The following is a 13,821-nucleotide window of genomic DNA, read 5'->3' on the forward strand; positions in this document are numbered from 1 at the left end:
CGTGATGTTTTTTTAAGCGAGATGTTCTAAATATACGAAAACTTGGAAATGAGCAGTAGTGTATTTATGTATTTTTAATAGCTATATAGATACATTCAGTAGGACAGTCAGCTACATGACCTTGCCTCATCTCGAGTGAATTCGTGAATTAGTGAGAGCGACATCTTGGGGCGGTGGGAGTTAACTGACCAGGTTAGCGAGCCGGTGGCTAACTGGTAACAGTTAGCTAACGTTAGCCATCCAGCCCCGTCTGCAGACACGTCCACACAATCTGCTGCTGCTGCTGGATACTAGACACATGTTGAAGTGCTGGCAGAAGAAATGCTCGCTCCGAATAAGCATTTAACCGGCTTCCCCACGTACACAAATTGAGGTAAGTTCCCACACACATGTCGCTTTATTAACTTCCCCAACGCTGCCATTCACTGTGCTTCCGTTTATTTGCTTTTTAAAGTTTTCTTGCTTTGCAAACGTTAGCCAGCTCATGTTAGCGGTTAGCTAGCAGGGTGAATGGCTAACACTTAGTCAAGTTTAAATGGAAGTCCTCATGGCTGAAAATGTGCTGATGTTAAATGAACATTAGAGCATCAGTAGGACGTTCAGAGCTGCCGTGTAATTAGTTTTCCTGACTGAGCACCACATGCCAATTGAAAGGAGCAGAGCGTTGTGTTGTTTTTAATGATCTCCATCATGAGTCAGTGCAGGGTGTCTTTTATCTGTTACTCCAGGGTTTACACTGCCTGTCGAGCACTGGTGCTGTTTCTTAAAGCTATGTGTTTGCAAAATTTTCTTTTTTTCTAGATTAGAGAAACTCCCATCAACTATGGATGCATTTAAAGCAAGTAAATGACTTCCAAAGAAATGTAAGCCCTAACTTAGATCTTAAGTGTACCACTGCTTGTCACTTTTGTGGACCTAAAGTGTTTACCTCTGCTGGTCATTCAACGTGGGCTCAGTGGTCTAGTTGGCATTATGTGGCTCCTTACTCTCACAGCAGCCAGTGATGAGTCTCCTGTGACTCTGTGCTGAGCAGCAGATGGAAGAATGTGCTCTTTCAGAAAGCCAGCTGGCTGGAACTAGAGAGGGCAGGAGAGCCTGCAGGCACACATAGGCTGGTTGAGGAGCTTAAGAGTTGTGTGTGTGCGCGCGCATGTTGAAACTGAACAGTCATAACCAAGAGCATGGGCGTTGGAAATTTATGCAACAGGTTTAATGTGGCATAAAGCATGCTGCTGACTGTCACCTTGTCACTTCTTGAGCAGAAAGGTGTTAATGCTGCTGCCGCCTTCTGAATCAGCTGTCTGACAAACCCCAGTCCTCCAGATTAGTCTGGAGAAGCATAAATGCCGATTTTCATTAGCTCCAGTTCTTCAAAGTTATTCAAAATCATTCTGAACACTAAAACATATTATAGCTTTGTTCATGAACTCTGATCATATTGCCTATCCTCTGACAGCATAAATTAATGTTGTCATTAACCATTTGGAAATACCAGCATTTCCAAATGAAAAATAGGTATGTATATGCCTGGAACAATATTAACTCATCCTCCATTCTGTATTTTATCCACAGGATTATGGCTAAAATTGGATTGCTTTAAATTCAGACCTCTTTGCTTGTGGCTTCCTATAAACCAGCCTGTCTGCACAGTCAGGCAGGATCAGAGGTCACTGTCTGCTTTGTGGCAAATAAGCATAAAACTACATTTAAATGGCCAAAACTCAGCTTTGATCTCCCAGCGCACATCCTTGTACACTGTGAGGAAATAATTTCTTAATATCTTGATTAAATACAGTATTTGACCTGTTTATTACTGCTAATGTGCTACATTCTGCACTTTTTACTTCTGTGTGTAGATAAGGATTAACAAATACAGAGATGTACAGTATTATTTGCTTGCTGTTTTATCATGCAAACAAAGTGTATTTTTGACTTTACTGTAGGGTCAGCAAATATTATCCCATGTAATTTCTTAGTGGGATGTTGGATGAAAACCCAGAGTTGCAATGTACCCCAACCGACCTGATGTTACAGACCTTAAACTGAGAGTAAGTTGGAAACTGAAATTAAAATGCAATTTAAAACAGAGACTAACAGTTGAGAACAATGCAATGCGATTACACTAAATTAACCAATAACCAATGACCAAATGTAATCTGAAGCTGCAGCTTATTAGACCAGCCCTTTTTACGATACATGTCCTGTTTGACATCAAGAGATGGCATCTAACAAAGTGTTGTATTGATAACATGCTTTCACTTCCTCTTCCTCATTAACACCACTGTATACAGCTGATATTTTGTCTTAGTTCCCTTTCCCCATTTGCCATCAAAAATGTGATCTTATGGGATTCCCCCTCAGACTTGTTTATCAACTTATCACATCAGACATTTGTTCAGTTGTAATTTAAATATAGTTAAGGGTTTCTTGCTTCTCCCTAAATGACTTTTGGCAGCCCCCTAGAGAACAGAGACAGATCACTCTTGGGAGTGCAGCAGGGCTTGTTTTTGAGCAACATGTTCTATGGATTCTTTGTAAAAGGTGTCTTTTTTCAGTAGATTTCCTTATCTGAGGTAATTGAAGATCCATACAAAACATTTTTATGTCTCTGACTACAGAGATCTACATCACACAGTCAAAACTTGACCTTCGTTTTATTCATCTTTTGCTTGAAATATCTGCATTTTTCTATTCTAATTATACTACAGTCTTAAACTTGTGACTACAATTAGCCAGCTGACTCGGGCGAAAGCAGGGGACACCCTAGACAGGTCGCCAGTCTGTCACAGGGCTACATATATAGACAAACAAGCATTCACACATTCACACCTACGGGCAATTTAGAATAATCAATTAACCTCAGCATATTTTTGGACTGTGGGAGGAAGCCGGAGTACCCGGAGAAAACCCACGCATGCACAGGGAGAACATGCAAACTCCATGCAGAAAGATCCCGGGAAAGCCGGGACGCGAACCAGGGATCTTCTCGCTGCAAGGCGAAAGTGCTAACCACTACGCCACTGCAGCCCCCTAAATTTGACATATTATTCAAAAATAAAACATGATGCCCTTATCAAGTATATTTGTTTCAAGAGTTGATGATTTAACTCTGGTTGCTGTTGAAGCCTGCCTTGGCCTGCACTTCACTGTGTTTCTGTCATCAAAATTGGAACTGCACCATCATCCACTGTCATCAAAGTCATGATGTGGTGATACATGTTTGATCCAACTATACATCCTGTATGCTTGCAGTGTAACGTTTGTATTGTGTAAATGATCATCTGTCTAATATGTTGCTACACCAGCATTTGCTGTCTGTTTTCTCAAGTTAGATATTGAACTGAGCTTAAAAAAGGTAGTCCATTTTCACAACCGTATAGATTGCTAAGCTCAGCAGAAAGCTGCTTGTGGTGCAGTTGCTGAAATAAATTGGTCTTGAACTCTATATTAGGAGTCATCATTTTGATGCACAGCCATAAGACTGAAAATGTCAGAGCATAAAGGGAGAATTACATACCATTTCATGGCACCATATCAACAGCCAGTACCCCTCAGTGACCAATGGGGCAAGGCTGTAATTGAAGAAATGTTTTGTTATGTTTTTGTGGAAAATGCTGGCAGGCTGATAAATTGTATCTAGGTTCAGACATATTTTGCAGGGCATTTTTCCTAGGCTTCATATTCCCCAGCAAATGAATTCATGCATCAGGAATAAAATCTCTTTGAAGACGGAATTTTTTTTCTTACAGGCTTTTTACTACAAAAAGATTCCAACATTGTCAGCTTAGAATGGGCCAATTAAGCCTCTGTACTGAGAACAAGGTCCACAGCTCTGGAAGCTGGGGAAATACTGAAATTAATCAGTGAAAGACAGACTTGTTTTCACATGCCACAGTGTGGTATGACAATAAACATCTCCATACATCACATTGAACACTGACCTAAGTGTCAGTGATTTTGAAAATTAAAGAAATCGTCTGAATTCACTGAGAGATGTGCCACAGGCAGCCACAGCGCATTCACCACAAAGCCAGATCAGACTGGTCAGAAACCTTTATTTAGAACCTGTGCGCCGTGTTGGTAACATGATCTCAGCCAGAAGTGTTTGCCCTACCTTTGACGGGGCAGACTGCCCTGCCCTGCCCTGCCTGTAAAGAAGTCCACACTCAAAGTCTGTTTTATGTCCACTTTTTGTCTGCTTTCACACAGAAAACATCCATGTCACAAAATCTTGATCAACCTTAAGGCTTTTGCGCCTTGAAGTTCCCAAAGTGGCTATTCAAAAACTCTAATACTACACCCCCCCCCCCCGACCCACCCACACACACACACACACACACACACACACACACACACACACACACACACACACACACACACACACACACACATGCCAGTGATTACTTTGGCCAAGTAAGGGAAAGGTCACGGCTGCTCCGTAGGCATCCTGATTATACAAAATGTCACTTTTAGCGAACTACAGTGATGAGGTGAATCCAGGTAAAATCAACTATCCGATGAGCCTCTCTACATCTATAGCAGTCGTAACAGTAAGAGGTGAAGAAAGCGAAGTTTCAAACCATAAAAGTATACAGCAAGTTTTTTTTAGCTTGGTCAAAGTTGAAATGTCAACTGTGCATCAGAAACTGCAGCTCAGAAGGTGGAATTTTTTTTTTTTTTTTTTTTGCATTTTGTTCCCAAAGAAGTCATCTGCATGCCGTCTCATTTTATGTAGATGTAACAGACCAGCAGTTTAGATTTAAAACTGAAAGTCTTGTGAAATGCTCCAGTTTATCATCTGTGGCCACAGTACAGGCAGCAAGACTTTCCCAGTGTTTGTGTGGATTTTGCAGCAGTGCAAGAAATGTACCTCTCTGTTTACAGGATATAGTGGTATGATGAAATGATTTCAGTTTCCACAGCTAAATAATTTAGAACAGACTTCCAGAAGAAGGTAACTTGCTACCAAATTGTCCAGCAGTGTATGCAGCTTCTAAAAGTCACAGAAACCGTTGCAGTTGTGGTTATTTCTTCTGTGCATTTATGCTACAAAGCTGGTAAAAGAATGAAAATGTAATGCGTTGTTCCATCCCAGCAGAACCCTTACCTTGAGAGTTGACCCCAGTAACTAATTTGTAAATAAACTCTTTACAATGTTTGGCTTTTGCCAGAGAGATTAGCTCATTAGATAAAGCTAACAGCCACAGTAAGAGGTTGCTAACATGAAGCAGGTGGTTATTTCCCCACCCTCTGTTCCTCATCCTGTCTTCCTACTTTACATACAAAGACAGTTTGATGAATGACGTGTGCAGTAACCTGTGTGTAAGTGCAGGTAAGATTTGACTGCCTGCACATATTTGAATCTATGCAAACTATGATAAATTCAACAAGAATCAGTGTAATGCCATATACAGTCTGCCTGAAGCACTTATCCGGTATGTTCTTTAATATTTTTTCAGTTATGTAGAAAGGACAATGTTTTATAGCATTTATTTTCTCTGTTGAGATTATATTTTGTATATGGTAGCTGGGGTATTAGACTAGACTACTTCTGGTAGTGTGTCAGTCCTCTAAAACATACAGCTGTAGTCAGACTAAGGGATATCGGTGTCTTTGTAGTCTGTTTAATTTGGTGTCTATCTGGAAAGTCTACCACTTTTGCAGTACAGATAGACATTTTTTAAGGTACTATGTAGTTGAATCTGAGGAATGCTGGAGTCCAGTTACCGTAAGCCCTTTTCAGACATGGGATATGCAACATTGCTGGCTTAATCAATCTGGTAAAGTGGTATCATTCAGACATAGGCAACCTTTACATTAATACTCATCATGGCTTTGTTCAGACATACTCACCACACAAGCAGGCAGTCCATGTCTGATGAGAATCTAACTGCTACCTTATAAATGGTAAAATAAAAATTTCCAGACAGCTGCAATGGAGCTCAGGACTCAACCTGTAACAAATGACTAACTAAATGATTAACTGTAGTTTATAAACTGTGTATCTGAAAGCTCACCAGACTGATGTAAAGAGAGAGTACAAATTGTGACTTGGAGTTAGTTCCTGATTGATACTGCCTCCATGTCATGAATAATTTAAAACTATAGGTAACTAATGAAGTTTCACGCATATATCCCTCTTTGGAGATGCTTGTATGTGAAAAGCCCTGTGTGTCTTTGTCTGTGTCGATGAGATGTTGATGTCCTTGGACCAATATTGGTGCTTTCCTAAATCCCTTAAAACCACTCAGAGTCTGTTACTTCTGCCTGCTTTTCGGTTAATCTGGCTGGGTGCAGTTCAGACTTGTGCTATGTCAAAAGTTATTTTTCAATAGTTTTAGATCCAGTCAAGTAAGACTGCCGTTGTGACCTTTACAGAAAAGTAAGTAGGATGCTTATTCAGATATGCAGCCAACTCGTTCAAATACTGTCAGATTCATGGAAAGGAGTGTATGTCTGAGACGGGCTTGGCAGGGATGCAATATATTGAATCAGTACATAATGAGTCGTGTTTTTCTTTCTAGTGCACTCTGTTGTTTATAGTCTACCCTAAGCTACATACATGAATGCATAATATTTCTCCTGTTCTATATTCCATCAACAAATTTATTAAATTTAGATGGAGTTTAGCTTGTCTGCATGTATTCAGATTAGTTCTGCGTTTCTGTCACAGCCAACATCCCGTCTCTTTTCAAAACTTTTTGTTTCAGCATTTACTTTTATGGATTTCTGTTTTTGAAGCCACTTGCAGGAAAGGTTGGGGCAAGGCCCAGTATACACTAATGCACATTTTCATGCTGGGAAAAGTACATTTTTTTAATTGAAAAAACCCACTGTATTAGATTTGATGCAGTTTTAGATATTTATTTGTTTTTTGGTTTTTTTTCTTTGTTTTGCTTTAACATTCATATTAAAATGTCTGAATAAGTCTAGTGGACTTTAATTGATTTGATTTCAATAATTGTTCATGTTTTAATGGCCTAGTAATAGTGGTTCAGAGGAAATACAGTTCCCCATCATGGCCAGTTGGTGTCAGCAGTGACAGTCACAGTGTTCTTGACCCAGTTAGCTGAATGATGCCGCTGTGTTTGAATTGTGACCCAGTGGAAGTAATCAAAGCCTCACCAACCTTCCTTTTGTGGTAGTCTGGTTCCTCTGAAGAGGAAATTTGGGGGCCTTGATTGTCTGTTTATCAGAAGACTGCATGTCCTTGCTGTTGTATGCATGGTGGGTCTAGAGGGCACAATCCATTTTTCACACCGTCTGGCTTTGAGTGCTGTAAATTCATCGTTGTCAGGTCAGGAAAGGACCCCCAAGTTTAAATATGACCACCAGTACAAAAGCCTCTGGCTGGGTGGTTTGCAAGTTCTCGCAGGGATGTTGGTGGGACACCAGGCATGATTTGGTGATCCTGGTCTGTTCCTTTTAAAACTCATTGAGCTGAAAAAGAAAGATGTATTGTCAGAGGTGTTAGACACTATGGCCTAAGGAGGCTTTTCTGCCCTGATTCCTCCATAGAATCCTTTGGGATATTTACCCAGTTTCATCCTTTCTTGCAGATATCTGTGCACATACCTCTTACATCTGATTATCAACACACTTGTGTCAACATCAAGTCTCCTAGACTTCCAAAATACACTATGCTTCTCCTTATTTTTCCTCTTGCGGAAGGATGGCCACACTCCTCTCACGCTTATTTTCAGTTGCTTAGCAACCAGGAGGAGATGCTTTTTCAGGGTGGTACTTTGTGATGGTAGCGGGGGCGGGGTGAGGTGTGCATTGTTCAGGAATAAATGGCTCATGAATGCAGTTCCACTGAATAGAGGTGGTGAGGAGCACTGTTTTAAGTTAAGCAATGATTGAAGGAACGGCGTTGTTCCATTACTCAGTGTCTGATTCAATTAGCACCCCTATTTACCTGGACTTCATTACTATTATGGCAGTGGGTTTGCATGCTAATTGTGTTTGTGGCAGAGAGAGTGGGACCCGGTTGCCAGGGTGTGTAACCAATAGGCCACGTATGACTCAAACACACTTTGATTTAAGAGAAAGCCTTTATATTATAGGGGCAGTGCAGAGAGACATGAAATGTAGAGAGGTAGTTTGGGGAAGGGCATCCATGAATTGAACAAGGGACTCTCTGCTCAGTGCTTTTGCACTTGTAGACCTTTTCATAAATAAGGTATGGACCACTGCTGAACTTCATTAATCCTTTGAAGTTATGGCATTCTGTCATTAAGAATTAGTGGCACTGTCACTTTTCTGTTAATGTTCCTCATTGTTTTGTTCAAACTTAGAACCATGTCTGTTTCTGTCACAGTCCAGTTTTATTGTAATGGACATTTAAGTTTTTAGCCTAATAGATTTAAAATTGTAAAGTCAGTGAGAAAGATGTTTTTTGATTTTGGAATGATTTTTGCAATCTGCAATGTTTTTGGACGAGTATTGATATGAAATGTGGAAAAAAATCTTCTCGAAACTTCACGTCATAAAACTTCAATTACTGCTGCTTGTGTATGCTTATTGGTTAATGTGACTGTGCAGTTCAGATTGCCATGTTGGAAGTGATACTTAGTTACTTAGATACAATAGTAGTAACAGTTTCATGTCTGAAAGGGACCTATGTGGTGTGTGCTCTATCAAATATCAGCTATTGGGTCACCCACAACTGCATTGGAAGTAGGAGCATTTCTGTTCTGACAATTGAAAAACATAACTGGTTGAGGCAGAAGGCCGCCTTCCCTGAACTTGGTTCTTTCGGAGGTTTTCTTTCCCCTCCCTATTTTAGGTAACGTCTGGTTCCTTCCAACGGTCACTGACAGTTTGCTCATAAGGAATTCAAAGGCTACTTTGGATTGTTGGGTTCTTGACTCTCGGTTTAAAATTCGTAAGGCCTGTATCTTACTATGCTAAGTGCTGTGAGATGGCATATGTTGTGAATTTTAAATACAATTTAATTGAACTGAATAATTGCAAAACTTATGTAGAAGCATTGCCCCAACCCTTGTCAAAAGTGTAAGCTAGCCTTATATGTCCAAACCTCTGAAATGAGGAACTATACTCTAAACTTTCAGATATTGAAGTAGTTTATTCAGTTACTAAATTAGATTACTGCAGAAGAAGACCACTATCAAAATGATGTGTGGATGTTTGCTCTGACTTCAAATTTACAAATTAAATAATTTGAAACAGCTCTGAGCACTGGTTCTTATTGCATGTGTTTTTGGCAGAAGCTGTATTGACAGGTACTGAAGTGCCAGTACAAACATAGAACAACAATTTGGCCCATCGGTTTGGTGTATTTATTCAGTTCCTAGTAATGAGAAAATCTGATGAGGGTTCAACTGGATTTTGAAACACACTGGGAGGAACTATATATACAGTCAAGGAAAAAAATATTAGAATACCCTTGTTTTCTTCAATTGCTTGTTCATTTTAATGCCTGGTACAACTAAAGGTACATTTGTTTAGACAAATATAGTGATAACAAAAATAGCTCATAAGAATCATTTAATTTCTTACATCAATAGCTATGGCATTGTACTGCCAAAAACAGTGCTTTTATGCGTTCCATGTTTTCTTTTCTGTCTGTTTTAGTCACATGATACACACAGGAGTTAGTACTTGACTGCATAACCATTGTTTCTGATGACTGCAGCCATGCATCTTGGTATGCTCTCCACCAGCTTCTGACATTGTTCTGCTGTCACAGCAGCCCATTCCTGTTGCATAAATTCAAACTAATTTGCTTTGTTTTTGGGCTTGTGATTCTCCATTTTGTGTTAGATTTTTTTTCCACAGGTTTTCAATTGGATTTAGATCTGGTGATTGAGCAGGCCAAGACATGGTTCGAATGTTCTGGTTCTCCATCCAGGCTTAAACTGACCTTGCTCTGTGGCAAGGGGCATTGTCTTGTTGGAAAATCCAGTCATTGGAGGCAGGAAAGAGTTTTCCAGCTGATGGGAGAAGACTGTTTTCAAGAGTAGCCCTGTACATGCCCTGGTATATTCGCCCTTCACACAATTGCATTTACCCTGTTCCACCCATACTGAACAACCGCCGTTCGTCACTGATGGACCCCCATGTTTTCCTGTAGTTGCAAGACGGTCTGGTTTGTACGCTTCTCCAGGCTTCCTCCTAACCAGTAAGTTGGCTGGAGTGGGCATCAAATGAAAATTGGATTCATCACTGAAGAGAACCTTAGCCCAATCATGTGTGACTTCAGACCAGCTTCAAGAAGTCGGTTTTGAACTGTCCTTGCTGAACAAGTCACATTTCTCAACAGTGCCCACTAATTTTTAAGGTCCCTGGAGGTCTGACGATGATTTCTGACACAGGAATGGATGAGTGCACAGTCATCTTGTGGGGTAGAAAGACGTTTCCTGACACGATCAGCTAGCAATTTGGTAGTACCATGTTCGGCTTGTTTTTTCTTGGTGTAATACACAGCTGTCTTGGAGATCTTCAGTTTTTTCACTACCTGTCTCTCACTCATGCCAATTTCCAGCAGTGCCAAGATGATTGCCTTTGTGGCTTCACATAATTCTTTTGTTTTAGGCATTATGTGAGAGCTGACAACTTCTGAGTTGTGCTACAGCTTGAACGTAAGCAGGAAACCACTCTAGGACTTTGCATATGCAGTGCTGCTTATGACATGAAATGTCCTCTTATATATCCTGGGAATACAATTAAGCTTAAGCATGTCAAATAGGACATAAAGTATTATGTAATCAGTTGCATTTTTTGTCGTGTTCATTGTATTCTTAAGGTAGTATACCTTTAGCGGTACCAGGCATTGCAATGAACAAGAAATTGAAGAGAACAAGGATGGTCTACTAATTTTTTCCATGACTGTATATGCTGTATTGCTTGCTTAACCCTTGTGATTATTATAGCAGCTCCATAGCAGCCGTTTCTGAGCTACTGATCTCCTCTCAGATCATACTATTGCCGATCAGGGGTCAAAATTGTGAAAAACTGGCACGAGAGCAAAGCACACTGAATTCAGCGTTTCCATTTCGATAGCTCAGCCCTTTGCTGAGTTCAAGTTTCCCCCAACCCCCTGTACTTTATCAGAAGTTCTTTAAACTGCAGTTGTATTGGAAATAGATATTTTAGTTGGAAAGATCACCAGTGACATCTGTTGGTTAAAACAGAAAACAGATCAGTGTTTTTACCTTCATTAAAAGTGATGGTTAACATTTGCACTACAGGCAGTTCTATGTTGGTGAGCAGAGCATTGTGGGGGTTTAGTTAGCGACAGCGCATCATGACAGAGGCTTCATGTTGTGGTCATTGGCTTGCGTCCAGAACACGTGCTTTCAAGGCAAGCCTTCCTTAGGCAGGACAACATTCCTAGCCAGTCAAATGCCTTAAGGAGCATATAACGGGAAAATCACATATAGTTTTAAAAAGCATCAGCTCCAGGATCAGTGTCTGCTGTACTTAAATAATTGTAGTGATTCATTGATAACACTGCAGATTATTGGTTAATTTCGTTTGAAATTTGCATCCTTATCACAGATACTTCCCTCGTGCCAATTAGGAATAATGTCAGGCAGGAAACATAAAACAAAACACGTGAGATATTTTTTGCAGATGATCAAATACTGGAAGAGATGGTGATGGGAAGGAGACTCCGCCATGTCAACAATGTTTGCCCAGTCTTGGTTGGACGAAGCCCAGGAATGAGAATATGGAATGTGATAGCAGATGTGAGGATAACTCTCAATGGAGTGTTTGAGAGAGAGCCCCTGTGTAATTGACATAATCCTAGGCAATGTCTTAACGAATCATCTGCTGCAAAATTTTTTAATCTTATAAAGTGGCAAATGGGTAAGATGATTCCATTTATTTTTAATTCGGTTTTCTTGGTTCAAGCAGTTTTTTACAGGAAGAAGTGTAGATAATGTGTAAGAGCAAAGAACAAGGAATATCGCTTTATTGGTATGACAAAAAATGGAATGTATTGAATGTAATACATAATACATTTTGTAAATATTTCTACAAATGGATCTGCAGTATAGTATAGTATACTATTAGCTGTCAAAATGTAGAATAGAAAAGAGTTTTGCTTATTATAAAATACAATTTTGACTCAGTACTCTGTCAAAGAATTATTTTTTGCCGTGTAACGGGAAGAGATGGGGTCTCAAGCTTGTGCTTGAAGGACAAAGACGTGGTGGAAGGAGGAGGAGGAGGAGGAGGAGGGTGTATGAGACACAAAAGAACAGAGGCCTCCATCAGTACACGCTCCTCTGTTCAGCAGCTGAGCTAATCCACATGCTAGCTAGCTTCACCCCATTCAAAGGTGGGGGCCACGAGAATGTCCGGCTGACCGCCCATCTATTTATTTAGGTTAGCAGGCTGTTGTACAGACTTACTACTGTACCTATTCAGCTGCTCAAAACAGGCTCAGTGTGTCTCACTTCTGCACAGTTGCCGGATTATACATGCACTTTATGAAATTTAGAAGCATGCCAGATCCATCAGTAAAGTTTTATGATATCCGTCAATAATGACACTTACCAACTGAAAGCAGTTCACTATAAGCACTTTAAGGTACCCGTGCATCTTAAAGAGGAAGAAAAACTTGAATCAGGTAGATTTAGAGGTCTGAAAAGAATTCGGGCACCCTGAATAAACCAGCAAGGGGCGGGTTTTTGCTATATAATGCAGGTTTTGGGAATCTGTCAGAAACGTACACTTTCAGGAACATGCAAATAGAGGAGAAGAATAAATTTCTGAAGAAATTATTGTGTACCTTCTCTTTCTGATCAGAAAATATGTCTAAAATATTTTGCAGTAGCTTTAGTAGGTTTGCTTATGTGTTAAATGTAAGGGATATGAATGATTAGCCATTGTTAAACAGTGGCAGGTCACACTTTTTTGGCTCTTCTATATATGCTTTATATGCTTTCTAATCTTTCTTAATGTGTACCTTTATGGTGTTGACTATTGAATAAAAATGAAAAAGGTTTCATAGAGCAAGGCCTAGATGAGTCAATGTGATATGGATTCCATATTTTTGAGACAGTATTTTAACCTTCACTTCAGATTGATTGATGATATTGTGTGTTTACAGTAGAAAATTTGTTGTCTCGCTCCCTGATGGCTGTGTGTGTGTGTCCTGCTGTATCCTTGGATTTTTTTTTAGCTCCAAACTAGACAAACTATTTTGATTGGCCTGCTTCTCACTCTTTTTCTCCAGTGTCCCCTTCAGCCTCAGCTGCCTTTCTCCTCCCCCTTAGTATCTCTTTATCTTTTCACCCTTCTCTCTGTCTTGCCCTCCCTCAGTCTATTTTTCTTTCCTTCCCTCTCTTTTGTCACTTTTGCTTTAATTTGCTTCTGTCTTTTTACACCCCACCTCCTCCTGTGTCTCATTTGCCTCCTTTTCTAGCTCTCTTTCTCCTGTCCTGTGCCTCCGTTTTGCTGCTGCCTGTCCATCTTTCCATCTCTGCTCTTGCACTCAGTCTTTCTCCATCGCCCTCTCCTATTCGCTCATGTTTCTCCCTCCTTTTCCCCTTCTTTCTTTCCCCTTCCTCCTCCTTGCCTCCCTCCCTCTCTCCATCTAGCAGCAGTTGTCAGTCTTTTTACAGCTCTCTCTCTCTCCCCCTCTGTCCTGACGTCACTCCCTGTTTGCATAGCTATTGTCTTACAGTGGCTGCAGCAGCACTGGCAGCAGCCCCTCACCAGATTTTTAGTTTTTCACTCCCTCCTTTCTCTCACATCTCCCCGGGAAAGACTTTCCCTCTCTCCTCTCTCTTCTCATTAGTGAATCCTACAGTGAAATGAGAAGTGAGAGAGTGACGGAGAGGAGAG

The 13,821-nt window shown here is 40.4% G+C and overlaps 1 protein-coding gene across 5 annotated transcripts in view; it reads left to right on the plus strand.

Annotated features, from left to right (window-relative positions):
• Positions 1-206: 206 nt before the first annotated feature.
• The window catches only part of LOC111572781 (suppressor of tumorigenicity 7 protein homolog), a 59,755-nt gene continuing 46,140 nt past the window's right edge, over positions 207-13,821 (plus strand). For 2 of the 5 annotated variants that reach the window (XM_035951154.2, XM_035951157.2), the window contains exon 1: positions 207-373. The gene's annotated coding sequence lies outside the window, so the exon portion shown is untranslated. The remainder of the gene's footprint in view (positions 374-13,821) is intronic. The other 3 variants (XM_023276598.3, XM_023276599.3, XM_035951155.2) reach the window with 2 other exon arrangements.

Source organism: Amphiprion ocellaris, chromosome 3 (genome assembly GCF_022539595.1).
Source record: "Amphiprion ocellaris isolate individual 3 ecotype Okinawa chromosome 3, ASM2253959v1, whole genome shotgun sequence".
Lineage (NCBI taxonomy): Eukaryota > Metazoa > Chordata > Actinopteri > Pomacentridae > Amphiprion > Amphiprion ocellaris.